We start from the raw sequence: 20521 nt of genomic DNA on the forward strand, positions 1-20521 counted from the left end.
CTCTCTGACCCCAATAAAAAATGCTCCTGATATTGTTTGAACTGCTCTCTGTTCCCAAGCGCCTACATGTATGTCACTGGGTGACTTTAAAACACTTCTTAGATACGTCAGTTCAATTGCTGTTATTTATTTATTTAGATTTGTAATAATGACAGTAAATGGCCTTTTGAATCAATCTGGGCACTTTGCAGTCATTAATACTGCAGCATCGATATCACATAACACAATTATAGTGCAATAAATTACCCATATGCCTCATCTGTTCCCCAACCAAAATAAGAGCTCCCCCTATATATATCACATTGCTCATCTATGTCCTTTCCCTCTAAAACACCTTGATGGCAGAAAAAAAGAAATGGCTCCGAAGTCTTCCTGAAAGCTCAACAAAACTCTGTTCTTTGCAAGTGAGTAAGCAGATACGAGAGCTCAGCAAAGTTTGTGTGATGCTCCGTCAGCTAATATTTCCTCTTGAACCAAGAGGGGCCCGATCCCCTGCTTATCGGACTCGTGCAGTTACTTACATTAACATCAGAAATGCTCATGAGGGCATCTTCCATTGACCACACCTGCAGCTGAACTGTTTGACTACTCTGGACGTCTTCTGGCCACCCTCGTCCCAAGCCACGTAGGGCTGGACCTGAAGCCTGTAAATGCTGAACAAGTCACTGATAACAGCTGTGAAATCAGTGCGAAGCCAGAACGGGAGGCAGGCTGCCACACTCTGCAACTCTGCATCGCCTTTAGTTTCCAGCATCTTCAGTTTCCAGGTTGTCTCAAGATGCAATTAAATGAAATGCCCGTTTCAGCAGCTTAATCTCCACGCATTGAAGGTCTGAGTAACTGTGGAAAGATTTGCATCTAAAACCCGCAATCCTTTGTCAGGTGATGATGTAGGAAACTCTTCGGCACAGCTTCTTTCGGGGCGTGCAGTAGCAGCATCAATCATTTTTATCTCGCATGCCTGCTACAGCGGGTTTCCTGTGGAGACAGGGAGTGAGGTACCTGGGTGCAAAGGATCCTGCGTGCTAGGTGCGGCCATGGACTCGTGTCTCTCCTGGACCAGCACCACTGCGCTTGTGAGCTCAGATGGGGGAGAAGTGGAAGCTGAACCCATGATTCTGCAAAAGCAGTAGCTTGAAACCTCAGTAATCCCTGGATTCACAGGAACTAACTCTATCCTTTTTCCAATTTCCCACAGGATCCCCTTAGAAAACCCATTAGGAAGGCTGACTTGACCCTGGTAGGCCTTGATTCAAAGTCCTCTGGAATCAGCTGGAGCCTTTCTGTTGTTTCCAGTGGATTTTGAATCACTTTGATGTTAAGTCCATTACATTTGTGTTGCTCAGAGCAAACTGCTCGTGGTGCTGTTAACAATTCCTAAGATCCACACATAAAAGCAAAAAGGTAACACAATGGTTTTACAGCATCAAAGTAGCATGCCCTACCCAATTCCCTTGTGAGATTTCTTTGGCCAACTCAACAAGAAACTCTACAGTGTAACAAACTGCATTATCTATTAATATTAGGCAGTTATGTGTCTTTAACAATTGTGCCACTGTTGCCTAAATCCACTGTAATGTGACAACTAATCTATTGGTCAAATTTGTTTGTAGAATTAATCAATTTTAATCAGTAATTGCCTTTGGGCAGTGGTTCAATTATGCCCTCATCTTTTGGCTCTCACTATCGTAAAAAACATCTAAGCAAGTTTTGGAGAGTAATATACCTCACTACCTTAATGGTCTAAATCAGACAAGGTGGATATTGATGCTTATTATATTCATACAACAGCACTGTCTGGAGATGGTTTATCTCTGGGAATGCAGCAACAGCACGCTGATGATACTGTAGTGTGCAGTGTACCCACCTACATATAAAATAGCATTAATGACCAAAGAAGGCCACCTTTTATCTCTCACTCCAGTGCTAGATTTATGAGAGCTTAGCATCTTTTGTCATTTGAACAAAGGATAACATTTTGCATTTTGTTTCAGCTCTTCTCCATGTGTATTTTTTTATGCAGAAGGAAAACTTAAATTTGCTGGAAGTGCAGAGTTTTCTTCACAAGAAAAAAAAAACCCTCTCTTGAAATATTCATAATAAAAAACAAACCAAAAAACCCACACACTATTACTCCACTCAGCCTTCCTTTCAGAAAGTGAAATAAATCATAATTTATGCATGGAGGCTTGAAAATCAAAATAGTCGCAAAGTAGTATAAGGGCAGCCTGGCAATGTAAGGCCCAGACCATAGGCTAGAAAATTAAACCAGCATGTAAACAATAAAAGTGACACAGACAATTGGGCACTCAGAGCTCCATGTTTTTTGAGGCAGGGGAAAATGTTTCTCTGATATAACCTAAGGGAATTTTGAAATCACTCCAAAATGCACTACCTGAAGACAGGCAATTTTTGGAATGCATTCATATTATGTCATTATATCTAAATATGCTGAGCAAAGAGCAGGATAATATTTCCCCTTCCTCTGTATGGTTAAGATGAATTCAATTTAGGACAAAAGTATTCAGCTTTAATCAGTAATTTTTTTTTTTTTTTTTTTTTTTTTTTTTGCTGTTAGCGTCCAGTTGAAGCCAGGGCCAAGTTGAGCAGGCTGCAGAGGTTGGTGCAGCTTGATATTGCTATTATTATTCATTCCTGTTTATTGTGGCAGAGCTCAGAAGCCACGAGAGCAGAGCACCATCGTGCCAGGCGCCAAGCAAACAAGTCCCAGAAGGTCTCCTCTTCCAAGAGACCACCCTTTCATCTGCACTGTTCGTGCTGCACCTTACCTGTTGTGACCCACTGAAGTTAGTGGGACAATTTACAGAGGGAGCTATATTAGATTTCTTTATCAGATGTGGCAAAATGAAACTTCAAAAAAACCCTTCGCCTCCCTTAATAGGATGCAGCATCAGAAATACCAAGCTTGCGTTGGCGGAGGGTCTAATCCACGGGTTTTACAACTCTCAGGCCAACCTCAACCCCAGCTACTGCTGAGGCATCTGTATTCAGAGTGTTTCGAGAAGTCCTGGATACTTACATCATTAGAATATCTATGCCGAGTTGGCAGTTTTAAATGATGTGGCAGCTTTGGTAATTTCTGGCAGAAAGTGCCATTAGTTATTGGAGCTAAGAGGAAACTTTCCCTTCAGACACATTGTTACCCAAATAATCGTTCTGAGGGTCAGCCTGTAGTAATCGCTGGGCCTAGCTGGAGCCACGAGGGACGGTTTTTTAAAGATTCCCTGGTGACTTAGTAGCACAAATCCATGACTTGCGCATCCGTGAGCTCAGACACATGCTCAAGTTACGACAGCTTCACAAGTCATTTCATGTTAATTGAGCTACGGTAACGATCCAAGGGTGCATCCTCGCCTTGTGGCAAATGCGCTGCGGTGAGACAAGGTTTGCAGCACGGCCTCGGCACACTCACGTCAGCTGGTAGGTGCAGGAAGCTAGGAGAGCACACGTGGCTGGTTGGGGAAGGTCCACTGCTGTGCGGCAACTAATTCAGCCTCGTCACTTGAGTAGTTCTTCAAATCCCACAGATCCATAAGTGTCTGAAGTGACTTTTGGAAATATGACTTAGGCATGAAAATGTTAAAATTACGTAGTGAACCAAGAATCAGCTTGCCGATGGCAAGTCTTCTGCATTGGAAATAAGAACCCCACACCCTTGTTCCTTCAGGTCACAGGCACCAAAAGGAGAATGGATATCCTTAAACTACACTGGCATTTTCTAACATGATATCATGGAGTTCATTTTGTGAAATTATATTTTAACTAGAAATCAGAAATATTTTGAGCCAGGCTTCTAAGATATTACCAGCCTCTAAAAAGTCTCTGCTACAATCTTCAGTCCACTGCATGCGACAGCCACTTTGAAAAACAAGATTTTTCTGTTCATGCACTGTACACTTATTCTCTGTTGAATGCATTTATTATACATTAACATAATTACTTTAATTTATTACCTTAGTAAATGTCAGAACCATAAGAAGGTGTCAGTGTATTACACTGCTCTCAATTCAGTTTAACAAAGAGCCTTGAACAAATGATGAAGCTAAGCATCAATTTTCCAGTACACGTAGACGTTTTTGAGAGGGCATTGTGCAATAAAACATGCACTTGCAATCAAATTCTGCTGTTTTTTATACCTACACGCTGCCGTTGGGGTCCATGCAGTCTGACACCTGTAGCACAACGTCCAGCTGGCGTGATGCTTGGCATGCCCTCTATTGCTAGTTCGACCTGTGGTGCTTTTAATATAGGCAATGACTCTCTCACTCTGAATTTAGGGAAGGCTTGTCTTTTTTTCTTTTCTTCTTTTTTTTTTCCTGAAGTTTATCTAGTTTTGCTCCTTATGCCAGATCTAGATCACCTATTTATGCATAAAGATGGTTTCACTACTAGATGTACAGATTTTGGAATGAATGCATGTTACAACTGTAAGAGGCATTGGACACAATGCTGTAAATTTGCCGCTGTGCTTCATGGACAAAGAACAGCAACATCCCCGTCTTTTTGAGCCTGCTCACCTGGGAACACAATATTGTTTAAAGAGTCTCATATATTGCTGAAAAAGCTTCTTGCATCATTATAAAATTCAACTTATGGAGCTGAAGAGTAAAATGCTTTTTGCCAATTGTGTTCAAACAGCAATCAGATAAATTAATGGGAGAAAAGTCCGATGGAGATTGTGGTAAAATTTCTGACTGAGGACATATCTTGTCCACAGACTAGCAAAAACTAGGAGAATATGGTGAAGAATTATTAATGTACACCTGTCCTGTTCTGCATACCTCCCTGACACATCTATTTCTGTCTGTTATCAATAACAAGCCCTATAGATCTACAAAATCTACAAAATTCCTTCTTGACAAAAAAATCCACCACATTTTTCCTGTTCATTTTTTAAAGAAATGTTTAAGGACAACGTATGGTTTTGAGGAAAAAAAAGAGAAAAATTAGATTAAGAGCTTAATCTCTAACTCTTTCCCCCTCATTTCTTCATCAGAAAGACTGAATTCTCCTGACCATTTGCGTTTCAGACAGTCCAGTCTGCTTTATTAACTCCCAAGGCAGAAACGCAGACACAGAGGCAATGCCAGCTACCTTGCCGGGAAGGAGCCTAGCTCCAGGTGACACTCTGCAAAGAGGAAACTGCACTTCTGGGCTCAGCAAGGAGTTCTCCTGTACATGCTCAGGCCAGTGTTTTAAGGTGGTCAGTGAAATGACCATTTAATGGTCTAATAAATGAAGATGATCTTATCTTCTTGGTAGTAGTGCTTACCAGAAGTAAGACTTGAGCTCCTTGTTTGTCCTCCCCCCACTCAATACAAAACAACTCTACAATAAAACACAACACGAGTCATTTCAGCGAGGTCTGTCTTCCCAGAATGCCAACAGAAATCAGTCAGAGTTGTCAGCTCATCCTTGGCTTAAACAGGTAACCAGGACTTCACAGTAGCAGTCACTAGTCACTAGGTAAGTGTAAGCTCTTCTGGCTTCTTCTGGCTTCTTGCTTTCTCACTGTAGACTCTTCCTTGCTGGGAAGTTGCTGCTATCTTCACCTCAACAACCCAGCTATGGGTTGACAGCAGAAATGCTGAGAAATTTAAATCATGTTGTCTTTTTTCACTGGAAAATATTAGAAACTCCTTCCAGAGTTGGTGTTTCATGCACTTTTGTCTTTTTCTCTTTCTCATTCCCCTCTCTCCTGAGGTTTTCTACCAGGAGAGGAGTGGGCAGCTTCTTCAGGAATGGATCCGGCACTGGGGGTGCTGCTGCCAGTGCTCCCAGCTCTAATCACCAGCAGACTGGCTTCCTCCACCGTTTTTCATGGAGCGATAGAGGCCTGCAGGTGACAGCCTTCACAACAGGTACTTTTGTGGATGATTTGTCATTTATTTAGTCATAAATGGAAATCAGCATTTGCAGCGTAGTTTTTCCTGACAATTCAATTATGTTCCTCCTCACTGAGAAATGCATAAAATTTGAAACTCAGATATTTTAAAAAATGATATGACCAAACATAGCATGTCTAGTGTTTCATTTCACAGGAGTAAATGCATACATCTTCCTTACTCTTGCTCAGCTCAAGAGTGAAAAAGGGCTTTTCCCTCCTGCTTTTTCTATATAAGAACTTTTTCTTCATTTGAGATCCAATGGCAACAGGATTGTGAGGGACCTCAGCTGAGGCTGTATTTGGTATGAAGGTGCAGATCCTGTTTTGGATTTGGGTCCTGTAACTACTTTTGATGAGCGATTAAACACAGAGCAGTTCAACCTTGCAAATGTCCATTGCATGATATAACTGTTGTGTAAAGACAAGACTTGGCTCAGTGGAGGTCACCTTCCCTGCATGAGCAGAGAATCAGGTGGCAGCAAACTGCGGGTTCTTTTTCCAGTTTAATGTAATCCTCAAATAAAAATAATCTGGCTATTAAGTGCAAACTCATGTGATATTCTGTCTTGTAAACAAATGTTATTCTTTGGTGAACTCGATGTCAGACACTAATCCTGGCAGGGTCTGTTAAGTGCTGGCTTGTAGGATTTTGTGGAAGTTAGGCTTGTAGGTAAGTTGGACGTACTCAGCCTGCTGACATCAGCTAGAATTTTCATTTTGTCTGCACAACAGGATTTTGAGGACAATTTTGGAAAAAGAGCCTGTTACTCGAAATGAGTCGTAAGTAAACCCTTTCCATGCTTTTCTCTTCTTTCCACCGAGACTTCTTCATATGCCTGGGCTCCAACAAGTATGCTGGAAGATACCTCTGTAATTTGTGCAGTTTGTGAGCTTAGCGTTACAAAATGATGTACCATGGGTTTTCTTTGGTAGGTTACTGGGAGAAAGACAATCTTCAACAAATTAGTCACGCACACTTTATGAAGAGCGCCCACCACGCTTTTGGAACCTATGCTTAGCTTATGTCTTCAGTGTGTGCTTCAAGGGCCTTCAAGTTTCAGGTGAGTGCTAAGACTAATTAAAGATAGCTATCTTGGCGTAGAGTGAGGTATAGCAGAATCAATCTTTGCATGAGCTTTCCAGTAGAGCTGGGTCATTAGATTTCAATCATGAGCGGCTACCAGCTGAAAGGTCTTTCTCAAAGCAGAGACTGTCAATCACGTCAGATTTTATTGGTTCTGTGATGTGGATAAGCATCCAAAAAGTAATAGGCTGAGACCAATAAACTCATTTCATTTTTAACCTACAGTAGGCTGGACCTTGGCCTGTATACTGAAATACCAAGGTTATAACTGGCTGGTTTCACCACATTCTTGATGCCCCCCCTCTTCTAACCCACAGTAGCAGAATCACATGCAACAATTTATGAGCCAGTGTTCTTCCAAGAGTTTGTATTTCTTTGCTTACTGTACCTTTCTGTCTATAAAAAGACATTAAATAAATATGCCTAAATGAGTCAGTGATTATTGAACTGGGAAACAGATCTGAGTCTGACAATTAAATGTAGCACGTCTATATTGAAAAAAAAAAGTAAAGAAGAAAAACCAACAAAACCTTAACATTTTCACAAGCCAGAGAACCTGACTTTCATGTACTTTAAATAAAAGAAAGGTAAGACACATTCAGGTATAAAGCTGCAGCCATCACATTCACTCTTCAAGTATACTCTGTTACAGCAGCATGATTCTTTTTATGATTGTATCCATCATGCTGTCAAAAAGAGAAATCTTATCTTCACTCATTACTAAATATACAAAGACCTGGGATTTCCACTTGGCAAATGCTGCTGTTTACCTGAAGGCTCGATTTTACCTGCACTTTGATAAAGTTCACTTGTAGAGATAGACTAAACTTTTTAATACTTTAAACTACTTGAGTTTGTAAACCAAGTTTTGCTCTGAAGTAAGCAGCATGTGCATGAAGTTTCTGTTTTCTTTAGGAAAATTAAAGATTTTATTATGGAAAAAAGCCAAAGGACCTATCTGTATCCATCCTTTCTGAGTTGTGAGTTATAACTCTTGTTTATAACTACTCTGTGAAAAGAAATCTATGTGAGGATGCCTTTAGTAGTCTTCTTCATCCTTCTTAAGTTTTCCTGTCTTAGGTCTGTCAATAATGGAGACAATCTCTTGGCATCTGTCATCCCTACTATGCTTAGACCTTTTTAACACTCTCTCTCAGGGCCTGAATGTTACAATAAAAAAATCAGTGGAAATTTTGCCACTTTAAAAGACACAGAATCAGGTCCTTCATGTTCTGTATGTGTATTTTCCTTTATAATGAACATGGACAACCTTCTCTTAATGCATTGAAGTAGATGAACTTCCTGAATATAATGTTACTAAAATGCCCTTGCTCAAGTCTCTCTTTCTGTTGCATTCTTTCAAAACTATTATTATTATTACTTATATTACAGTGACAAGCACTATCCACTGATGAAATTATGGCCCCATTGTCCGGAGCCCTGTCTAAATGTGAAATCAGAAACAAATTTCCGCTTTGCTGTTTGAACGAACACAACAGGCAAAGGGTGGTGCCATAACTCTAGCAGAAGTCATTTGTGTAGTGGTAGAGATGATACTATTCTCTTTGCTTAGGACTTTACTGTCCCTTTTGGTGGTCACTATCGTGACACTGTTCCAGGTCTGGCAGATATGATTGCAAATCTTCTTCTGTCTGAAGCCCTTCTCCTTTGATTTGGAATCTTGAAGTTGGGTGGATTTTTTTATTTCTGTGAAACATTTTAGAGTTGTCCATTTTCCTGCAGAATTCAGTCTTTAAACTTCCATCTGGAGCAGCCATAGGCTACAGTTGCCTGGTCCTTCTTCTTCTGATGTGGCACCGCAGCACAGGCTGCTGCTTTTGATGACAGTGTCCAGATTAACCCTGGATTGAAGAGGGGGAGTTAGATCAACATTAAATATTTTGCAAGATCCCACTTCTTATTCTATTTAATACTGTTTGCTTGTCCTTTGTATTATCTTTTATTGTACAACATATATATTATAAATATAAGTATATATGTATATTCTTTAGCATTAATTTCATGTTCTTAGTTCTAAAAGTTAGTTTCAGGTCTGAAGCCCTCTTTAATGACTGTCTTCTCAACCGTACCTGGACTGGTAAATTCAGCCACCTGGTTTACTGATTCTTTCAGGCCACTGACATACTATATGAGCGCTCTCCTCTGAATTCTAACCCTTTCCAGTTTCTTCCTCCTGCCCTAACCTGATTTCACTTGGTCCATATTGTGTCTTTGATCTACAGGCCTACTCTTTATCCGCAGAATGGCTGGACCTCCAATACTTAGCAATACTTACGTGCGATAGGTTACACTTTTGTGCCGTGCCATATCCTAGTCAAGAATTCTGATTTGCTTATGCATGGTTTCAGTGTAGTTATGTCAACTATCTTTAATTAAACAATAGCTTTCTAGGTGTTCCCCTAATGTGTTTCTGATTAATGTTTACAATAACTTCCCAGCTTATTAGTCAAAATCTACAACCTCTTACTGTTTTTATCCTACTATTGACTGAAATGCTTTTTCTCTAATAGATTTGAACTTTGCAATCTCTTGAAGTTTTTGCTGTGTCACACAGATTCACACACACACATATAGAATCAAAATCTGCAGACTTGTTCCTACTTTGTTTCCAGCTGCTTGGTAAACAGAGATCACATACTTTTATCTTCTTAATGCAGAACATTGGGCAAAACACAAGATTCAGAATGTAAAAATAGCTTTGCATAGCTTATGCTGTGTGTCCTTGTTGTGTTCACTGTCTGCAAATATTTGGGTGATTTTGAGGGAAGAGGATTTCATACATACATCCTTGCAGAAAGCCACATTTCCCCCATAGCTGACTACTTTCACCATGAGTGGCACATTTTATATGAGACAGACAGCTGTTAGAATGATAATGCTTACAAAACTGTAAGAGTCCTGACATGAAGGTACTTGAGCCAGACCTGGATTTGAGGGCATCTTTGTAGCACACACACAGAGAATTGCATCATTCTCTTTGAAAGTCCGGATGATGTTGGGCAGGGGTGATGGTGCAACCAGACAGTGCTCACATTCAAAGAAGCCCCATCATTTCGAGGTATTTCCTGGAATGAATAGCACTGTTGTGTCCTGTCCCCACCCCATGGCCCAGGGTGCATATTGCTCACTCCTGGGCCCTGCTTCTACCTGCCCTGATGAAGGTTTAAATGAGGAAATTGCCATCACAAAGCTGATTTTAGAGCTGTTTTTTCTAGAAAGAATGTTGCTAAAAGTAGTACAGTTTCCTCCCGAAACTCAATAGCCTTGCTTGTCTGCTGGGTCTCCTGAAGGCTGTTGGACCAATTACCTAAATGATGTGAGGCCTCAGTGACACAACTTGGCCTGAATATTTCCCCCACCAGAAAGTGTAATGAGAACTTCCATGCTTTCCATATTAAGATGAACGCTAGCACCAACAAACTTTTCACAAAAAAAGACAGAAAAGCATTCTTGTTCCATAGTCACATGGGATATAGAAGACCAAAGGAAGTACCTACTTCCCCCACTGCAGAGCAGAGACTGAAGGTTGTGTCTCCCATATTTCCAGTTTGTGTCCTAACCAGTGATCTATTTTGGGAGTGTTCTCAGTCTTTCAGTGAAAACTTGATAATTTGTATATATAATTCATCAGTAGAGGGACAGTATCCCTTTTTTTTTTTAAATAGTCCCTCATCATGTCCTAGCCATTAGAATATTACAACTTTTTGTCTCCCTCTTTCTTCCACATAAACACATTTGGACCAGAATTTCTGCTCAGCACTTGAGTCAACAGTAAATGAATGTGCTTTTGTTACAAGCAATGGTTTCAACTAACTGGAGATTTCCAGTGGAAAAACATTTTGATCAAAACCATTTCTGACTATAGCTGGGTTTATCCAGTCAGGAAAGAGGAATAATGGTATTATCTAATTAACCAACATACTTCATATTTTCAAATGAGAAAGCAAACAAAATGCGAGGTGTACAATAGAGCTAATAAATTTACTTGTATGTGGTATACTAATAATAATATTGTAGACATTTTCATTGCTTCTTTCTCCACAGCTTTGTATATGCTGATGTGTTTTTCCTTGGGAATGAAAAATAGGTAACTAAGCAGTGCTTGCTGCCACTCTGACTGCGTCATGCAAATGATGTGTCCTCCTCTCTTTGCCTATTCTTTGGGTGAATATTGCTCTTTGAATTTAATTGTTTTGCTTTGTTTTGTTGGCCATTGACTTTAATGGGACCAAATATTTCACCCAAATTTTTTAGTCTTACAAGATCCTCGGGGTAAAACAAAACTTGGTACATCTATTCTCATTGAGTAACATACTCCTTGAGTAATCCCACTGGCTTCTCTGAGACTATTTGGGACTATCCAATGGGAGTAAAAGTATGGGAGTCTGGCCGCAAGGTACTTACACACCCCCTAACTCAGTGGCATCTTGGTTTTGGTCAGTGCCTTTGGGTGCTGCTATATTACAGCCTTTAACAATCAGTTTGCTTGTTTCAATTTTCATAGTGAATTTTGTATGAATAATCTACTAAGTACTTGTAGAAACCCAATCTGTGAAAATGAGAAGACACTCAAGAAAATGTTTTCCCATGGATATGTCACAGAAGAAGAAAGTATAAACTTTTCCCAGCAACTATTAGCTTATTTCCTAGAAATTTCTGTCAATGGTTCAACTACTGTCTGAATTTGCAGTGGGCTAAAATGTGCTTGGATTATATGGGTGATGGTTGCATTATCCTCCACAGAACAAAAAAAAAGTCCTTCTGAATAGTAGAAACAGTGGCAAGAGCTGCTATCCTTTGTTGCAGACTCATAAGTGAGGTAAAAGGTACAACATGGCATTTACCACCCCATTTCACATTACGTTTTCACCCACAAGTTATTTTCCCTTTTTCACTGGGAGAGATATGAGGGCACCCTACGGCCTGTTTTGTGATGATGCTGGGCTCATCATTCTTCTTAGAGGGCTTCTCTCTTTCTGCTTTGTTCAATCAAATCTTTCATGAGTGATTCTGGACTGAAGCTAGGAGCCAACTTTGTTAAGAGCATACTTTGACAAGAAGAGTAACAGAGGGCCAAGTTTCAATGTGTCCAGTCAAACAAACAAATTTTCCAAGGTGCAGGTATGATCAGGTCTTGAAGATACTGCCAAGGCTGAACAACCTCATCGCAAGGAAGTCATCTCACCTAAATTTGTCCATTTGACACTTAGTTATCTAATCTGAATGAGCTGTCCAGTGTCTTTCTATGGTCAATGAAAAGAGATAGAGTGGAATGAATAGCCTTCTGGAGGTGTTTATGTCGCTCTAGACTGGCTAAAGGTGGAGCCCGGACAACTGGTTTAGAGTAAATGCCTAACTTCTCACAGGTTAAAGCTAGACATGAGATGAGTGGGTCCCATCCAAAGGCCATAACTTCTTCCATCAGCGGATCAGGACAAGAAATGCACTTCTACATGTCTACATGCAACCAATGTCTGTGCTAAAGGAAAACACCAATTTGTTGTAAATCCCAGCCTACTCTGAGGGTAGCTCTGTGGGATGAAGTAGGAGCCTGTCCTGGGTTCACTAGAGGGAGCTAGGAAGAAACCTGTTAACCTAAGTGGGATAATGGAGTTCATGCTGCATCATTACTCAAGAGAAGGTAATTGTGGTGGAGAGTCCTCTGAGGTCTCTTCCCTGCCAGCTCATGGACTTAGTGATGGATTTGTCATAGATAATTTTCCACCTGGACTATAACTTCTTGTCCTTTTGATCTTAAGTGCTATTTTTGATCATCTCTCCTGAATAGGACTTTATCTGTGTACCAAGGAAAAAGCAGTGGTATGAAAGAAGTGTGCAATTGTCTTCAGAAAAATAATAACAACAGCAACAACAACAAGTCCAGCTGGCTGTAAGACTACTTCCCTGTCTTGAAAAGTACCTTTAGGGTTTTAAGACACATTACAAACGCATGTGTATCTACATATGAATACGGATATACTTCTTATCAAGATTGATTTTTTGAATGTGCATAAATAGAAAATGCTGCTCTGTCTGATTTCTTTCTAAACCATCAAGGCCAACTCACACCTTATATCAGTCTTTCTACAGATCTACAGTATTTTCCATTTCAGTGGGGTGAGACAAGACAAAAATCTTACTACTGAGATTATTGCTTTAGAAGTCTGTGTCCTGGATTGCTGGACTCAGATGAGCACAGACTTTTTACATGAGCAGTCCCAGCCCTGCTGGATCTAACTGGTTCCCGTGAAAGTGCGTGTCTGCCTGCAAAATTGATATCCCAAAGCATTCTATTTTTAAGCTGCCAGTTGCTGTGTCAAGATCTAAAATGTTCAGAATTATTTTTATTGGACAAACGCAAGTACTGAAATCATAAGATTCTGGCAGGCTACAAGCTTTGCCAGCTTAACACTTATTTGTGCTTGGCAGAAGAAACAGTTCTTAATATTTTAATTTTACTTTGCTAATCTCCACACAATGTGGATAATTCTTCTGACTTTAGTCAAAAAGGTAGGAAGCATGCAAGCATTACTGTGAGACTTTTAACTGAATTTAGTTGAATAAACCATTCTCGGATAGCTTTTAACGTCAAAAACACAAATTTAATTATGAGTACAAACTTGCTTTATTTGCTGCTTCTTGTTAATCAGCCAAATTAACTGGTGTGCTGCAGCTCTCACTGTACACTTGAATGACTCTGATTTATTTCAAGTGCTGGTTGGAGGATCGAAACCTGCTCTCTGTAATTCAATATAAAATCCCAAATAATTCTATTGTCTTGAAGGAAGTTATGTTCTGTTGACCTTGGACCTTCAGTCCCCTTCCTGTAAAATGCATGCTCACTGAGGCAGGTTTAGTAATTGCTTCATGTGATGAGAAGGGGGGGAGGCAGAAAGGAAAGGAAACCTGGATCATCTCCAGCAGTAAAAGAGCTCCAGGTAGATCATTGCCAGGTTCTTTTCTACAGATAAGCTTAAATAAGTGTTACGCCCAATGCATGCTACTGTGACCTGCAAATGCCACCATATGACGGAGCCCCATAAAAGAGGTACAAATGAGAGGGAAAACAGAGACAGATTGTGATCAGCAAAGGACCAATTCCCCTTTTCTTTATAACACTGGTGCAAGTTTGGATTAATTCTCCCAACATTACCCTGAGATTGCAACAGGACTGCTGAGCCAGGACTATGTTGTACAGACCAAGTAACATGTCCTTTTAGAAGCTATTCTTGCAAAATATCTTTTTACTGGTGATGTGTTTCTCTGCCTTATTATTTTGTGTCTGTGTGTGTGTCAGACATGGAAGGATAGTTGCATAAAATGCAAGCTGAAACCGGGACCTGAGCGAGGGTTAGAGCAGCTCGGTGAGCTCATCATGGCTCAGCAGTCAGGCACAACCAGAGACTGTAATTTACAGCAGAGTCCAAGCTCGGAGTAGCAAATTCAATTTTATAAGTGCCTTTCTAGTTCAGGCTAGGTAAGAGGCTCCGGAATAGACATCCTCTACACGTCCTATAAATAGTGAGTTGTTAAATGTGTCACTCGGCTCCCTCAATACACAGCGCTGATTGCGATGCAAAGCACATCCTCGAGAATAGCCAGCCTCACCCCCCTCACCAGGTACTGGGGTGTTTATTTATTTCTTGTTGTCATTACAGGCAAATAAAAGGTTCGGCCTAACACCACAGAGAAGTGGAAGGATGATTATTGTGTTTCTGCAGCTGTTGCATTGCTGTATTTTATGTTAATAAATCATCAGCATACCAGCACGTTATTACAGCTGAAAAGACATATCTTCAATGAAATATATGTTTATTTGCTAAAAAGGATAGGAGTAGCTAACTGTCTTATCTATCTTATGTCCAGAGCAAATTCCACCCAGATATTGATTAATAGCAACAGTATTGATTTTATTACTCATACTTGGTAAATGACATTGATATTCTTAAAGACTGTAAACATTTGCTTTATTGTGCTATTGTCTCAGCTGGCGTATAAATCTCTCACTTTTGATATATACACAGTGATTATTGTTCTTGTCATTGTTTCATGGCTGGAGGCATTTTAATGATGATTTACGGGGTTATATATAGTTGGACTATAAACTTCTGACTGTAATTAAAAACTGGTTAAATGAGAACTTTCAACTTGAAGGCAGTGCCTGTTCATCACAGCAAGAGATATAAAGGACTAAAATTTGGCATCTTGAAAAAAACAAAGTTCAAAAAATCATTGGTTTTATTTTTGTTCTTTTCATGCTACAAGACATAGGAAACTTCCAGAAATCCAAATTTTCTGTACGTGGATTTTCCAGGGGAGGAATTTCAGAAAAAAGCTATCCTACTACTCTTGAGGAGCTACAGATTTCTGTTTTCTTTATTTATATGTGCAGTGTGCGCTCAGCCCAGAGACAGAGACCTTTTCATTTTTTTGTGAGAGGAGCTGTCAACCATCAGAATAACTTGAAATCCTGCCGACCACTCCTTGGTAAAGAAGAAAGGGAAATCTCTTAGGTTCGTATGAAGATGAAAAGAAGTTTGTTTGCTTTCAAAGGAAAAGACTCTTCTTTCATTGCAGGGTTCCACAAATATTGTATTTCCACTTTTCTCTATGAATTAGTAGAATTTCCCAGTATGGTATTAGTCTGATAAGTTACTGTCTATACATGAAAAATATTACCCCTAAATGTTCCTTGGGACATTGTTATATGATTGCATTGGCTAAGATATAAACAATTTTGTGCTGAGCTCGCTAGGTGTAAGCACTTTGCAGGACCCCAGGTGTAGACAATCCAGGAATGCCATTTAAATGTGTGTGTTTGTATGCTTACGTACATGTATATGGGAATGCTGCATATTAATACCTCTATGGCTCATACGAAGGTGTATGAATCTACACTATTTGAGAATTGTTTTACTGTCAGTGAAAAAAAGTAGCTATATACTCATGTGGTATAATCATATGCTCTGTTTTTTACATATTTCACAAGCTAAATATTTTGAAATTTTCTGAGTCTGTAGATAACCCATCATGTTCTCATCACTTTTCCTTATCTCTCTGGCTAAAAAGTCCCATGAGTCCAGCTCTGTCAACTGAAGAAGATTTTCACCATCGAAAGGGGAGGGAGATGCGAGTGGTAGCTAGGCCAACTGAATTTGAATTTTGCTTAAAATTTTGTTGGTGTAGCCCTCAAGTCTTGATAGGAGCACTGTGACTATCCATTTGCAAATTGTTTTCCCAGCATTATTCGAGCCTTGCCAGTTACAAGGCTAAAGTTTTAGATCTGGAAGTCACGCCAGTTTGGGAAATGCTCTCTCCTGTGTGCGTGGACCTTTCTGATCTGGAAACGGGTCAAAAAAGCACAAAGAGACATAAACTTTTCCATAAAATATCTACTGTTCAATAACTCTGCTACTTTTTCTTTTGCAAAAGGGATTTCACACAAACTGGTGTAATTCGGTGTATCCTTGACTGTCTCCCTGCCAAATACTAATATCCTGTCTAAACAGTGGATATCTAGAACTGTGTATCTCTCTCTCTCTTTTTAGAAAACCACTACAAGAGGTTGTATATATTCCCCCCAAATATATACAGTTCTTCCACTTTATCCATAACAAACAGCAAAACTGTTTTTTTCTCAAAATGCTTAAAATTCATGTTTGGCAGAGCCCAGATTAAGCAAAAGATGAAATTGAGAGGAGTGTGCAAGCAAATGAAAGACAAGAAAATGTGCTGTGAGAGAGGCAGCCCTGACTCTAGCATAGCTGTTGTATTAAGTCTTCCCTGTAACACATTTATATTCTCCCTTCTCAAAAGCCTTATCAATCTCTAAAAGGACAGGCTTGCAAAGAAAATGTTATATGAAGCTAATGTCTACCTAGCTCTTCTCATGCCTTGGCAACTTGTGTTCTCTTTTCAGCAGCTTCCAAAGAACTAAATTTGACAGTTGTTGGGGTCTTCTCTTCCCTTTCTCTGGACTGTATCTAGCGCTGGACACGGGGTGAGCTGAATTATCCATGAGAGGATTATCAGAGTGTTTTTCACTAGCTTGGGTTGATAATAATATACTTGTGTGTGATAAGCCACATCATGCTAAATGTGAATATTTTGATATAAGTTAATTTTTGACAATAATGCTTTCCAATGAGGTGTTCAAAACAGGGCATGCACAAGTCTGATACTTGGTGTACCCAAAGGCACTCAGATCAACAATGCATGTTTGGATATCGATTATTTACTCATGAGTATTTAACAACTTTCATAGCCTTGTGCTCATGCAGGTGCATGAGTTTCCTTGAGGACATCGTTATTGTTAGACAATGCTAGTACACAGATAAGGCAGCAAACCCCTAATTTTGAAACAATATGTTTTTATTGGAGGAAGATGATATATTGGCAGTAGGAAAAATTCTCAGAAATGCTCACAGATAATACTGTTGAATATTGAATACCTTCAGGTAATATCGAATATCTGCATCTTCCCTGGGAACAAATGTTTCAGCAAAAGATGTTAAGTCCCAAGAACTTGTTTTGCATGAAAGCATTACCAATAAGAACTATAAAATAGTCATATTAAAAATATTTGAATGTTAGCTTCCAAAGTGTTCTTCATAGGACAATGACCCTCTAATTGTTTACAGTCCTACCACCCCAGCTCTATTCCAGGCATTTTCTCCACCATGCTATGTCGTTCTGATGCAGAAACATGTCACCTGTTTTTATCTATTTTTTCGCCTTCTGATGATCACTGAGGCAGGAAGGATTCCTGGCAGGTGCATGCTCCACAGGGAGAAGCTCACCAAAGCATATGCAGATTGTATTGTTACGGCTTCCCATGCTATTCCTTACACTTAAAGATTAACAGTTGTTTGAGCCACATGCCCACCTGCAGAGCTCTGGGGATCTTTCTTTTCTGTCTGTCCTCCCACTATCTTTGTTTCTGAATTCCTGCCATCTAGGGTGAATTCCGTATGGGGTCTTCTGAGGGATCTTCTCTTCTACTTGGTCGGAACAAGGATCAAGTCCAGAATGTGAAGAGCTCCATTTCATTTCTGTTAAGTACTGTTGTTGTTAAACTTTCAGGTGTATATGGAACTAGTTTAAATCAAAGCACTGGAGAGAAGGGACATGAAGATTTTGTAGACTCTTACAGATAGAAGATAGTTGGAGATACATGAGGTAATCCCTCTGTGTCCCTCACACTCAACCTTGGGCCTTTTTTCCCACAGCTTCACACTGTTGCGTCTGAAGAGAAGCCCATTCAATTACTCTGCTGTGACAGGAAAGGGCTGTCGTGATGAATGGAGGGGACTCTTCACTGGTTTTAAATGTAGCAGTCCAAGTTCTCCTATGACATAAAGCTGCCTGATATTAGCAACTGTCAAGATTTTTATTGAGTCTTAAAATATCTGGGACAAACTCCTGGTCCCACTGAGGTCAAAACATCAAAACACAGATGGGTTGCTGTGGGGAAAGGATGGGGTTTTGAATATCAGCTGTGAAAGTTCTCTACATAAGAACTTCGGCTTTTCCTTCCTTCATGAGAAAAAATTAATAACCAAAATTTGGTGATGTGAAGAGAAACTAGACTGGAATGGAGCCTATTGGTAGAAACTTTAGATTGCAAAGCAAAAGGACCCTTTCTTAACTTCCTGAGGTTTTCAAGCCAGTTTTATGTTTTCTGTAGCCTGACTCACTGTTTTTAAACACTCGCAGTTGCTAATACAGCAGGATAGCTCCACTGAAGATACTGAGTGTTGTGACAGCTCACGTCAGGTGAGGTAGCCTGGCTCGAGGCTGGTGAAAGTCTGGCGATCACTTAAAGTCTTCTTCGCAGTGTACCCTCAGAGCCAGTGGCAATTAGGTACATGAACACGTCTCAGGAGCTGAGGTTTAGCTGTTGTGTTAGTTGCAGACCCAGGTGGCAAACCATAGTCTCCTTGTCCCACCACAGGCGGAGGTGGGGGTAGGTTATGGGTCTGTACCTGTATGGCTGTTTCTGCTGGAGTATTGTATGGGCTTGGCCTGCTTTGTGAAAAACACAGACTTCACCATTTGTTGTGGTTATTTTTACAATACAGGTAATTTACAAAATGCAACTTGTCTGGTGCCGTTCCTTTCCCACCCCCGGCATAAATGCAGTAGATCCTCTTGACTCCATGAGAGTAAATATCTCTGCTTTGGTTGTTTTATTTTAGACTGTCTTGATTTAATTAATTGTCACTGTCATCTTAATTTTTAGTAACAAATGCAAATACATGTAAGCTGACAGACTAAATAAAGTAATAGATGAAACCTGTTATACAGATAGGAAAAGTCAAAAATTTCTCCCTACTATGGCTACAAATTCACATCAACTTTTCTTAAATAATTACTTTACGGTGCTATTTTATGATTAGTCATAGGCTTCCCCGTAAGCCAGCACAAATGAAGTCAGTGTAGCTAATGAATTATACAATAAATATCTAAAAAAGAACAATCTTAATGAAAAATGCTAAAAAGAACAGTGTTCTAAAGAAAGTCTCTGTCTGCACACAACTCAAATAGGGAATAATCTTGGAAAAATCTGAAAATGAGTACAAGCGCTACTGACTGTTACTCAGAGCAAAGAATTATTGATCCTTGCCTGCTTCTATTGATTTTATGTCACTTCTGTGATTTAATCATGTTTTCCTTGTTATCTCTTTGCAGTCTTTCTTCTATTGTCTGGTATGAAATCTCAGCCAAGGCCTTTCAGCCTGTGGTGGTGATCAAAATAACTTTGCCTTCCATTTGCATTGTTTTAAAGAAATGATTAAACAATCAAGCTTAGGTGATCCTTGGACAGGATTACACAGTAGAAATGCATCTCTGAAAAATGAAAATGTCTCCCTCCATACTGATAGTCATAGACCAAGAAAGGCTGTTAAATGCTTCTGCAGACAATCCAGTCCTGTAAAAACCTATGCAAAAGTGTCCAAGTGCTTTGCTTTTGCATTAATCTGTGTATTTGTTTCTTTTTAAAAGACTCAAATTGTGTTACAGCTTCTGGCCACGGAAGTCAATGGGAATGAATCTGCATGTGGGAGAGACAAAACTTGCATTTTATTAAAGCTGCATGGCTACTGCCTTGCAAACTTCTTTCCAAGATAATACTGTGCTTTTTCAACTGCATACCCAAATTTCATTTTCAGGAAAGTAGCTACAGTGAAGAGCACTGAGATTTGGCCCAGTTCTTGACTTATGTTTAGAAATACATATTTTTGTTTATTATTTCATATTTGTCTTTGAAGGAAAATTTTTTCTAGAAAAGCTCATTCTTCAAAATAGCGTAGTGAGGCACACATTATTGGGGTGGCATTTAGACAGCTATTACTCTATAGCTCTCTCTTTTCAGATTATATTTCTTGATTTTATTTTTTACCAGTTTTGCTTGGAATATATTTTGTGCACATGGTTGCATGCAGCTGGCAATACACTGCAGTTTCCTCACATGTATTTGAAATTGTTAACGTTAAATGTTTCTTGCT

General features: G+C 39.7%; 1 long non-coding RNA gene across 1 annotated transcript; it reads left to right on the forward strand.

The window, feature by feature from the left end:
* The first annotated feature begins 6867 nt into the window (after nt 1–6867).
* LOC135327422 (uncharacterized) lies at nt 6868–18830 on the forward strand. The gene is made up of 2 exons (XR_010387534.1): nt 6868–6969; nt 15406–18830. It is a non-coding gene; the product is annotated as an uncharacterized LOC135327422 (long non-coding RNA).
* The last annotated feature ends 1691 nt before the right edge of the window (nt 18831–20521 follow it).

This window comes from Dromaius novaehollandiae, chromosome 2 (genome assembly GCF_036370855.1).
Source record: "Dromaius novaehollandiae isolate bDroNov1 chromosome 2, bDroNov1.hap1, whole genome shotgun sequence".
NCBI lineage: Eukaryota > Metazoa > Chordata > Aves > Casuariiformes > Dromaiidae > Dromaius > Dromaius novaehollandiae.